Here is a 10,462-nt window from a genome sequence, read left to right as displayed (position 1 = left end):
TCACTTGACCATTGCTGGACACAGCTGAGATGACAGCTAGGCAAACTCCTTGCTTAGGAACAAAATGCAAGGAGCATTGTTCTCTTCATTAGCATTCCTATCAAGTTCTATGCTTGGACTGGGGCCATTTGCAGTTTTGCATTACAGTTCTTCACCCTTATCACTTGATCTGAACACCCTTTTCTCTGATACCCAGTGGATCATGCAGGACAGGTGCAAATATAAGCAAAAGTAGAAAAGTTTAGATGATTTTTTTTTTTTTTTGGTGGTGCTGGGGATTGAACCCAGGGCCTTGTGCATGCAAGGCAAGCACTCTACCAACTGAGCTATATCCCCAGCCCAAGTTGAGATGACAAACTAGATAAATCACGTTTAAAAGAAAAGATTTTACTTGAAACATCTCAAGGCAGGCTGACTCAAGAGGTGTATCATATGGATTCTTTGAGATAGGGTCTTCCTGTGCTGTCCAAGATGGCTTGGAAATTCAGATCCTTCTGTCTCCCTCTTCTAAGCATGTACCTAACTCCTTAAGTGGGGCCTACAATCTATCTCACTTTGTTCCTTCCTTTGTTCCTTCCCTCCTGCTGTTCTGTCCTTCTCTCTCTCTCTTTCTCTCTCTCCGTGTTTTTCCATCTCTCTCTTTCTTGTTTTATATTCAAGATACTTTTATTATAATTCTTAATACCTTTCCATTGTTATAAACAGCACAAAGTGAAAGTGTTATTACAAATTTATCTGTTAGTTTTGATTCTTAGCTTCCTGTTGCTTCCATCCTGTACATCTTGGCCTCTCTCACCTACACCTAAGGAAAGCATTTTTATCATTTGCTTCATTTCACAGGTTTATAATTGTAGATAAGAAAACGTAAATAACTTTCCCAAAGATGTGCAGCTAGTGGCACACAGCTGTGGTGTGTCTTGCATGGTCCTATGCTCTGAACAACCATACACTTACTCCCCTGTAACACATCTTTGCCTGTGTTGGTGTGATAAAACCCTCACATCAGAATTCCCCACCTGCTATGGAGACCAGTTGGTAATACATGTCTTCCTAGCCTGCCATCCTCCAGTCATTCATCATGTCCCACAATCTGACTTCTCTCTTCATCTGTCTAATGCAGCACCTAACCCCAATGCTGCCCTGAGAACTTTCCCAGATGAAACTCTTCGTTCAATCATTCATCCTGGACTCTCCCACCTGTGCTTTCTAGAGCCCTCTACATAACTCCAGCACATAACTGAAGTCCTTCATACTCTTGGGCATAATTTTTTTCTCTTACTATTCTTTTTTAAAAATTTTAATTTGTTAAGTATGACAGCAGAATGTATTTCTCTGTTTTTGGAATAGTCTTACTATATTGCTTAGGCTGCTCTCAAACTCTTAGGCTCAAGCAATCCTGCCTCAGGCTCCCAAATAGCTGGGATGACAGGTACGGAACACAAACATGAGACCCAGTCACACCATATTTTTAATGGGGCTGGGGTTGCAATTTAGTGGTGGATGTGCAAGGCCCTGAGTTCAATCTCCAGCACCACTAAAACAAAAAAACATTCTTTTCATTAGAAAACATTATCAAATAGAGGAGATATACTTGTGAATACAAATACATTTCCCTGTTTCACCAGAAGACCATCATAGGACCATGCAATTTAAGCATCTTCATCCATTCATTCAGCAAATATTCATTGGATGTATATAATATGCTGTCTTTTAGGCATCTGGGAAACATCATTGTGAAAAGAAAACAACAACAAAACCCTGCCCTCAGAGGAGTTTATCCTCCAGTGGATGTTAGTATTTAGTGCAAGTCACTGATGGTATTGAAGGGGAATCTGAGGATCAGCAAGGCTCGTGGATTTTCCAAGGCCCCTGGAAGCTGTGAAAGAGCAGACAGCAGAGCCTCATCCTGTGGTTTCTAGGTTACTAGCTTTGGTTTTGGCAGAACTGAGCTATTTGCCCAGTATTTCATGGAGTGATTTCGCCTGTTTGGCCAGAACACAAGGACACAAATATGTGGTTGGTCTTCACCAATTACTAAGTGTCCATTTCCCAAATGCACATCAGTTCTACTGGAGGTGAAACTCCCCCTTATAGAAAACACTTCCTGCACTTCTGCTTGGTGCCAGGTCTTGAGCTGGGCACTCTGAAGGGAGAGCCATCGAAAGGATAGGATTCTGTCCCTGCCTTGGAGAAGATGCCAGTGTGCCCTGGTAATTATGGTGTCATGGCCTAAGTGCCCATCCCTACCCCTCAGCAGGACAAGGTACACAGAACCAGGCCCTCACCAGGTGTTAGAGGTAGTGCTAGTGCTGGTGGCATGTCTGTGTGTATATGTATGTGTGCATTCAGATGCCTCAAGTCACATTGTCTTGCTATTATAGTTCAGGTCACAGGTAGCCCAGAGATAGGTGATTAGCTAGGGAAGACAGGACTCCCAGCAGGGGCAATCCTTTCTCAGTTGTAGGAGAACACGGGTCAACTTTGTGTCAGCACGGATTGGATTACCTTCCAGCTGCTGATCTTCTGCATCATCTGAAGAATTAAAAGTGAAATCAAAGATGACTCCTTTGCCTCAGCAAACCTTTCTTGAGCATGCATTTTGTGCCAGGCATTGCTCTAAGTGTTTCAGATTGCACTGATTCATTTAATCCCCACAACAATTTATGAGGTAGGTCCTATCACTAGGCCCACTTTGCAAGCCAAAACCTTACTTAGCACTGTAAATAAACCGCAGGTTCTAGGGCTCAGAACAAAGAGCAAGAATGTTTCTGGTACTCGCTGGCTCTTTCTCCAGTTCCATGGCTCTGTCCTGTGGAGCCTCTAGGAACCAGGTGGATACAGTGAATCCCCTGACTGATTGAAACAATTCCTTTATGGAGTTGGCATTTGTCCTCTCCCAAGTGAGGTCTTCTTTTGTTTGGGTAAAAGAGACCAAAAGTGTCATGTATATCTAAAAAAACAAAACAAACAAACAAACAAAACCACAAAGAGACCACAAAGTTCAGGGATAGGGCTACCTGCCTCCTTCTGAGGGCATGCTCTCCATACCTAGCATCCAGTGACACAGCTGTCCTTTACTTGCTGTGGCCTTTGTTCATTTATCAAATACTTTTCATTGGCTTTGGGCCCCAGGCCCTGTGCCACTTGCAGGAGAGGCCAGGTGACACTGACATTCAATAATCAATCACCCAAACAGAGGCTGGATGACAGTTCTGAGACGTACCATAAAGGAAACCAGAGGGAGCAAGGAAAATGTGGGCCTGGGAAATCAGGGAACCTTTGGGGGGAGGTGGTGGCAAGTGGGCCAAGGTCTCCAGGCTGGGTAGTACTTGCTTAGGGTACAGCAAGTGCACACACCTAGTGAGGGAAAGGAGAGAAAGCAGAGTTAGCATTGAGACTGCAGGGAGGCCACTAGAAGAGATTGCAGATAGGCATGGCAATGTCTGGAGTCTGGAGAAGGGGGACACCTCACTGACATGAGAGGAGAAACCCTTGGAGGACTGACCACTATTAAGGGGAGATTGGCTGGGGACAAGTGGGGCACAAATTCAGCTACTTCTCCCAACGCACACTGCCAAAATCCCAAATCCAAGTCCAAGTCAGCTTTGGCCTGCAATCTCTCCTAAGGGATCTCTCTGTCTCTGCCCCCTCACCCACTCTTGCCCATCCCCCACAGCAGCAGGGACAACTTTTTCAAATAGAGCTATGATTGGGTAATTCCCCTGTTCAAAATCCTGCAGTGTCTCCCTATTGCCTGCTAGAGAGAACTTGCAAATAACAATCTCTGCCATGAACAGCCTTTGGTATGTCAAACCTGTGCCTTACCTCTGTGTCCCTGAAGCAGCTGTTTCACACTGTGTAAGGGTCTGCTTTCTCTTCAGCCTAAGGTCATTTGTTCCTTCTCTGCCCATGGAAACCTCACTAACCCTCTGTATCCATCTCAAATTGGCTTCCTTGTCCATAAAGTCTTCTTCTCAATTTTTCTTATTCTATTTTCTATTCTATTTGCTTCTTCTCAGTTTTTCTTATTCTATTTCACATTTATTTAATCTACACTTCATTTAGAGCTGGTGGTGTATCAAGTCTGTCTGGATTGTAAATTTCTTGAGCCTGGGGATTTTGCTTTGAGAATGTTTGGAAGCTCTCTTGCCCTCGGACCTACCTAGATCATGGCTGGGGAATGGTCAAGATCAAAGGGAAACTGATTTGTTTATTCAACCTTTTTTTTTTTTTTTGGTACTAGGCATCAACCCAGGGGCAGCCCAGGGGCGTTTAACCACTGAGATATATCTCCAGCTTTTTATTTTTTATTTTGATACAGGATCTAGCTAAGTTGCTGAGGATAGCTTGAACTCACAATCCTCCAGTCTCAGCCTCCCAAGCTGCTGGGATTATAGGCATGTGCCATCAAGCCCAGCACCATTGAATGAATTTTAATGGATTGCTTGCTCTGTGCCACATACTAGGGAGATAGTGGAGAAGAGAACACACTGAGGTCCCTGTCTTTACAAGGCTAACTGTGTGGTGGTAGGGGGACAGGAGGGGTCAGTCAATCAGTAAGATAAATGTTGTAAAGGTGTTAAGTGCACGTAGGAAAAGAAAGCAGGGGGAAGGGCACAGGCAAGGATGGGTGCTCAGGGAAGAGACCTACCAGAGGTCAGGGTGAGAGCAGATTCATGGGAGAAAAGTATTCCAGGCAGTGGGAAGAACAAGTGCCATGATCCTGAGGTGGCTCTTAATGACGGAGGTGGGGCAGAATAAGGAGAGAATTGAGAGCTGCAATTAGAGGTGTATGTGGCACGAATGACTTACATCACCCTTTCAGAGCCGCTGTGAGGTCTGGGGCTTTGCTCTGAGGAGCAGGGAAGCTCTGAGAGGGTCCAGAGCAGAGGAGAAACATGTTCTGACTGAGCAGGGACCCTCCGACCACTTTGCTCAGAACAGACTGAAGGCAAGAAGGGGTGCACATAGTTGGTAGAATGCCGTTCTTTCCACAGTCACACTTTCATCATCCACCGCCTGCCTGTGTCTAAAGTCCTCTTACAGTGTGCTGGTACAGGCAGAGGGCCTTTGCAAGGCCACCTCTCAGTTTTGTTTGTATTGATTTGCAGGGTTTGGGGAAGGGAGGGTGTATGGAGATAGGAAGACAGTGTTTGAAGTCTCTTTGTGGAGCCCTCCTGGCAATCCTAAGTATGCTGATGCTCTAAGAAAACCACTGTGGCTTCTCCTTTCAAAGAGGAGAAACAGGCCCGGGAAGAGGGAGGAGGGGAATTTATTTGTTTTTGTTTGTTTTCAGGCTTGTTAGGCTAGCTCTGTTACTGGGCTATACCCCCATCCCCAGGAGCACTTTTTTTTTTCTGAGCTACATCCCCAGCCCTATTTTGTATTTTATTTAGATACAGGTTGTCACCGAGTTGCTTAGGGCCTTGCTAAGTTGCTGAGGCTGGGTTTGAACTCAAGATCTCCTGTCTCAGCCTCCATAGTTGCTGGAATTACAGGTATACACCAATGCACCAGGGCCCCCGGTGCACTTTTTAAAGAGCTGCTCCAAACCCACATAGAGACTGGCCTGTCCTCAGCCCCCCACCCACACTGCAGGAATCCCTTTCGTTCAGGTAAAGATAGACAGCTTGTACCTGTTCCCTAAGAGGGAGATGCTGGCTCATTAGCTGCTCAGTGAGTCAGAGCCCTGGACACAGAAGGGCCACCACTCCAAAACTCAGCGCAAGGTGGCAGACCTACTGTAAGTATGCATTCTCTGGATGGGATGGGGGTTGAGGGTTAGGTAGCCTCCACTGGGTTGATTACCCAGCAACATGGTGAAGATGGCAAGGTTTTTCAGAGCAGGGCTCTTGCTTCTCTTTCCCCAAGGGAGGGTCCTTGAACTCTCCCAGGACATGGTGTCTGGCAGGGACAAGGGCACTTCTCTTCCACCCCCCCCAACTTCCCTGAAGGTCTGGTCTGCCCAGTTTCATTGGCCCTGGAGCTTTTGTAGATTAGGATTTTATTCCTACCTACCTGGGTGTGAATGGTAAAATGCAGGCAATCCTTCCTGAGCTCACCCACTTCCTGCTTTTCAGTCTGCCTGAAAGCAACCTAAGAAGAGCCCTTGTGTGGTACTTATAGGCCTGTGTCAGGCTAAATGACCCTGGCTTCCAAACTCTTTTTTGAATAGGTACTGAGAGAGGTAGCTCATCCTATCCCAGGGCAAGACCAATGCTGTGGGAAGGAGCTGCCCCCAGCTGCCTCTGTGAGGGCCCAGCCACCTCTGTGCAGACCAGCATCATATTCAGACCCCAGTGCTCAAGTCTTGATCAGGAATCAAGGCTCAATCAAGGCTCTAGGCCATGGAGTCTCAGGATGCCTGAGGAATCTGTACAGTGGGGTGTGGTGGGAAAGGAGGTGCAGGCCTGCCCCGTCTACCAGGTTTCCTGTGGACCTATCTAGGGCCACTGTTGGAAACTGGAAACCTCTTCTCAAGGGTGCTATTTATTTATTTATTGTAGTTGTAGATGGACAGAATGCCTTTATTTTGTTTATTTTTATGTGATGCTCAGGATTGAACCAGTGCCTCACACATGCTAGGCAAGCACTCTACTGCTGAGTACAGCCCCAGCCCCTCAAGGGTGCTATTTTAAATGATTCAAGAATCCCATACCAATACACCCCTGCCCCACCCCCTACACTTCCACTGATTGTTGGTGTGTGTGTGTGTGTGTGTGTGTGTGTGTGTGTGAATGTATATGTTGCTGGGATTGAATCTAGGGCATTGAGCATGCCAGGCTGAGCCACATACTCAGCCCTACATTGATTATTAAACAGGAGTTGGCCTGGCTTGGTTTCTGGAAAGTCTCCTTTAAGTGCTGGGTACCCAAGTGAGGACTTAGAAGCGTGTGCATAGAGGCGGGAGAAGGTTGCATCAGGGGATCAGGGATTCACCTTTGTTGAATGATAAGAATTTCTCTTAATCTTTTGGGGGGCTTCAACTGACAGGAACTGAAAACCTCTTTAAATAACATTTGCCACACTTCGTCCTATTTCTTATTTACTTTCAATGTTTTAATAACTTCTCTAGGAAGCTGAGCAGCTTAAGGGATTCTGGTTTGAGGTTCTCCTTTGTGGATAGGCTTTGCTTGGTACTGGGCCTCAGAGTTGAGTGACAGGGTTAAAGTGCTTTCTCCAGAGGCCAGGGCAGAGGCCTAAAGCACCCTCCTTCACGCCATCAGTTGCTTAACTGGTCTGGGCTCCTGTGTAAGTTACCCCCAAGACAGTACATACCAATCGACTTCTCTGCTGCACAGAGGTGGCGACCTGCCTTGGGGTCCCTAAGCCCAGGCTGGGCCCAGACACCTCTCACTTTATGTTACTTTCTTGTCTTCCAGACTGATTGTTAGCCCTGCCCTGGGCAGCTTTAGACTAGTGACAACCAGACCACCCTCACTCACAGCCTCCCTTACCATAAGACTTGAGAAATGCTCTAAGTGGAGAAGATAGGTTGAATTGGTTTGACAAAGGATGCTGAGGCTGGAAGGGGTGAGGTAACATGTCAAAGAGTGTACCAGGAAGTCATCAACACAGCCCAAGTGGTCACAGCCTTGTCCCTTCCAGCCCTACCCTTGCATACCATCTCCTTTCTGTTATTCATTAAAAGACATTCAATACATGTACATGGAATTAAATTATGAGAGATTTGGTGAGGTAGGAATCACCTAGGCCACATAGAAGTAAACCGAGCTGTTAAGGACTCTAAATGGGGACTCAGGGAAGAGTTGGAAAAAACAGCAAGGTTGGAAATGAAGAAGACATGTGTTTGTTGGGGAGGGGGTAGAAGCAGGGAACCATGGCACCTTCAGATCTCTAACACTCTAAGCTATGTCATAGTCACCTAAGGTTCTGATCATTGCAACCACAGTTGGAAGCTTCAGACCAAGTGCTTCATTTCCTCCTATAAGGAGGAGCTTTCTCTAGAGCAGAGATGGAAACACCTCCCTCGAAGAGTAGGAGCAACCCTTTTCACTTTAGAAGTATGTGTACAGAAAGAGGAGAGTGGGTGGGGCTGTGGAGGGGGTGGAGGGTGGGGGGTGGGGGTGGGGAAGCAGGGGTCTGGGTAATTTGGAGATGCTCTTATCTTTCTGGTTTGCCTTCAAGCTGCTGTCTCTGCTAATGCTAAGTGTTGCTAGCTACCTAGTATGGCTAGGATGCAGGGCAACAGCTGGCCCACCGAGAGACCCTGTACTAAGACTTCAGCCCAAATATCTGGCCTAGGAAGGCTCAACAACCTTGAGAGGTCAATGTGCTCTGGCAGAAGGGAGGTCAGATCAATGGGGAGACTGTTCTCTGGGCTAGGCAGAGATGGGGGACTCAGGAAAAGAAGACAGCTGTAGCCTGGGCAGGTTGGGTCCTGAGAATTTGGTTATAGAAGCTGGGACTGTCTGCCTGGAGAAAAGTCCCAGCCTGCCATGACTCTCTGAAGGGTGAGGGATTGGATTATGTGTGGGATGGCGATCTCCAAGGTTCAGAGATGGTTAGAGATGGAAGGGACATCCAAGAAGGGAGGTGGTAAGCTCTCTATAATTGGAGGTAGTCAAGAAGGTAAGCAACCATTCAGCGAGTTCTAATGGGGCTGAGAGTCAGATGAGGTGCCCTAAGATCTGAACTCCTGATAGTCTGTAGACTGGAGATTTGGGAAGTGGCTTGATACCTGTCAGCTCTTGTCAAAAGCTGCACTATTATTGTCTTTTGGTCTGGATTGGATGCTTAGGTGTTCCAGCTTTAAGGGCTCAGAGGATGTCTTGGCAAGGGCTGGGGAGACAGGTACTGTGTGAGGCTAGCTCCTTTGCACACTTCAAACTCAGTCACATTCTTTGGAAAACATCTGAAAAATGAATCTTATAGTGAGTCTCCTTTCCAATTATGTGAATCAAAAATAGCTGGATCTCTTGGCCTTTGGAAAGGGAACGTCACATGGGGGAGATGAACTCATGTTTCCTCCTTTGTATTGTTTTCTCCAAATTTCAATCCTTAAAATGTTTTAATTTTTCTCACCCTTCCTTTTTCATCCTTTCTAGGAAGTTTGTGCTATCTCAAAGAGACAAGAGCTCTTAGGTGTTTTTCAAACAGGGTTGATATTGGTATTTGGAGTGAAACACTTAGTGATGGCCCTGCTCAGTGTAGGACATTTAACATCCTGAAAATCCCTTTTTCTTATTGAATTCCAGCAACACTTGCCAGTCTTCTTTTTTGGGGGGTTTTACTGGGGATTGAACTCAGGATCACTCAGTCACTGAGTCACATCTCCAGCCCTATTTTGTATTTTATTTAGAGTCAGGCTCTCACTGACTTGCTTAGGGCCTCCTAGTTGCTGAGGCTGGCTTTGAAGTTGTGATCCTCCTGTTTCAGCCTCCTGAGCTGCTGTGAGACAGTCTTCTTGGTAACCAAAAATCTACACAAATTTCCAAACATCCATTATAGAAGTGACATTAGTCATCTCACACTTTGAAAACCATTGACTGATTCCCCCCAAGAGTGCCTTGCTAAAGGCTATATACATCAGGTAGTGACAAAGTGAAGACCAAGTCAAATCTCATTCATTCTTTCATTCCTAGCACTTTGATTCTTCACTAGGGGGTGTGTCCAAAGAGGAGATAAAGCCTGTCTGAAAAGAGGCCATGAAGAGGGGCCAGTTTCACTCTTAACTCCCTGCTCAGGAAACTACAATTTCTCAAAATTGTTCTGCTCTTATCAAACTCCGTTTTGGTGTTCCAGTCTGCCGTTTCCAAAATCGCAGGCGCAAATACAGACTTTCTGGCAATTAGTGCAAAGAGCCAAGTGGAACAGGATCTGCAAGGGCGGAGTCAGATTCCTTTCGAGTGGGCAGCGGGATCCAAGGGCCGAAACATCCTAATCTCTAAGAAAGATGCAGCGGCTCTCAGCGGGGCATGGAGGAGGGAACTATACCCAGGCCCCTGCGGCCCCTGCCGCTGTGTTGCCGCGGAACTGGGTAGAGGTGGAGGACCGTCAGTCCTCGTAGGTTGGCCCAGGGAGGTTCCCCCAGGCAGGGGAGCGGACTAAGGGCCAGGGGCCAGGACCGGGGGCTCCAGGCCGCGGCGCGGCGGGAGCAGAGGGCAAGGCATCTGGGCTCGACCTCGCCTTCCCACGCCAGAGGCCGAGGCCTCTGGGAATCGAGGGGCCATCTCTGCAAAGTCCTTCGAGATCGCAGCTCAGTTCAGAGAAAACGGTGCGGGAGGGATGGGCAAGAGAAGATATTATTATTATTCTGTTTCGCCTCCGCAGCCGGCGCCGGCGGGTTGTTCTGTTTGAATGAATGATCCCAGCGGCCGCGCCCAATGGGCGCGGGCGCCTACTTAATATGCATGAGGCCAGCAGCCAATGGCCAGGCGAGGAGGCTGTTTTAAACGGCGGAGCCCGCTGGCCAATCAGGCGGCTCTCGTGGAGGCAGCTA

At 47.2% G+C, this 10,462-nt stretch overlaps 1 non-coding gene across 1 annotated transcript; it reads right to left on the bottom strand.

Annotated features, from left to right (window-relative positions):
* Positions 1–263: 263 nt before the first annotated feature.
* Positions 264–336, bottom strand: Trnaa-ugc (transfer RNA alanine (anticodon UGC)). The gene has a single exon. It is a non-coding gene; the product is annotated as a tRNA-Ala (tRNA).
* Positions 337–10,462: the final 10,126 nt, after the last annotated feature.

This window comes from Urocitellus parryii, chromosome X (genome assembly GCF_045843805.1).
Source record: "Urocitellus parryii isolate mUroPar1 chromosome X, mUroPar1.hap1, whole genome shotgun sequence".
Classification (NCBI taxonomy): domain Eukaryota; kingdom Metazoa; phylum Chordata; class Mammalia; order Rodentia; family Sciuridae; genus Urocitellus; species Urocitellus parryii.
This window is presented reverse-complemented; position numbering and strand designations above follow the sequence as displayed.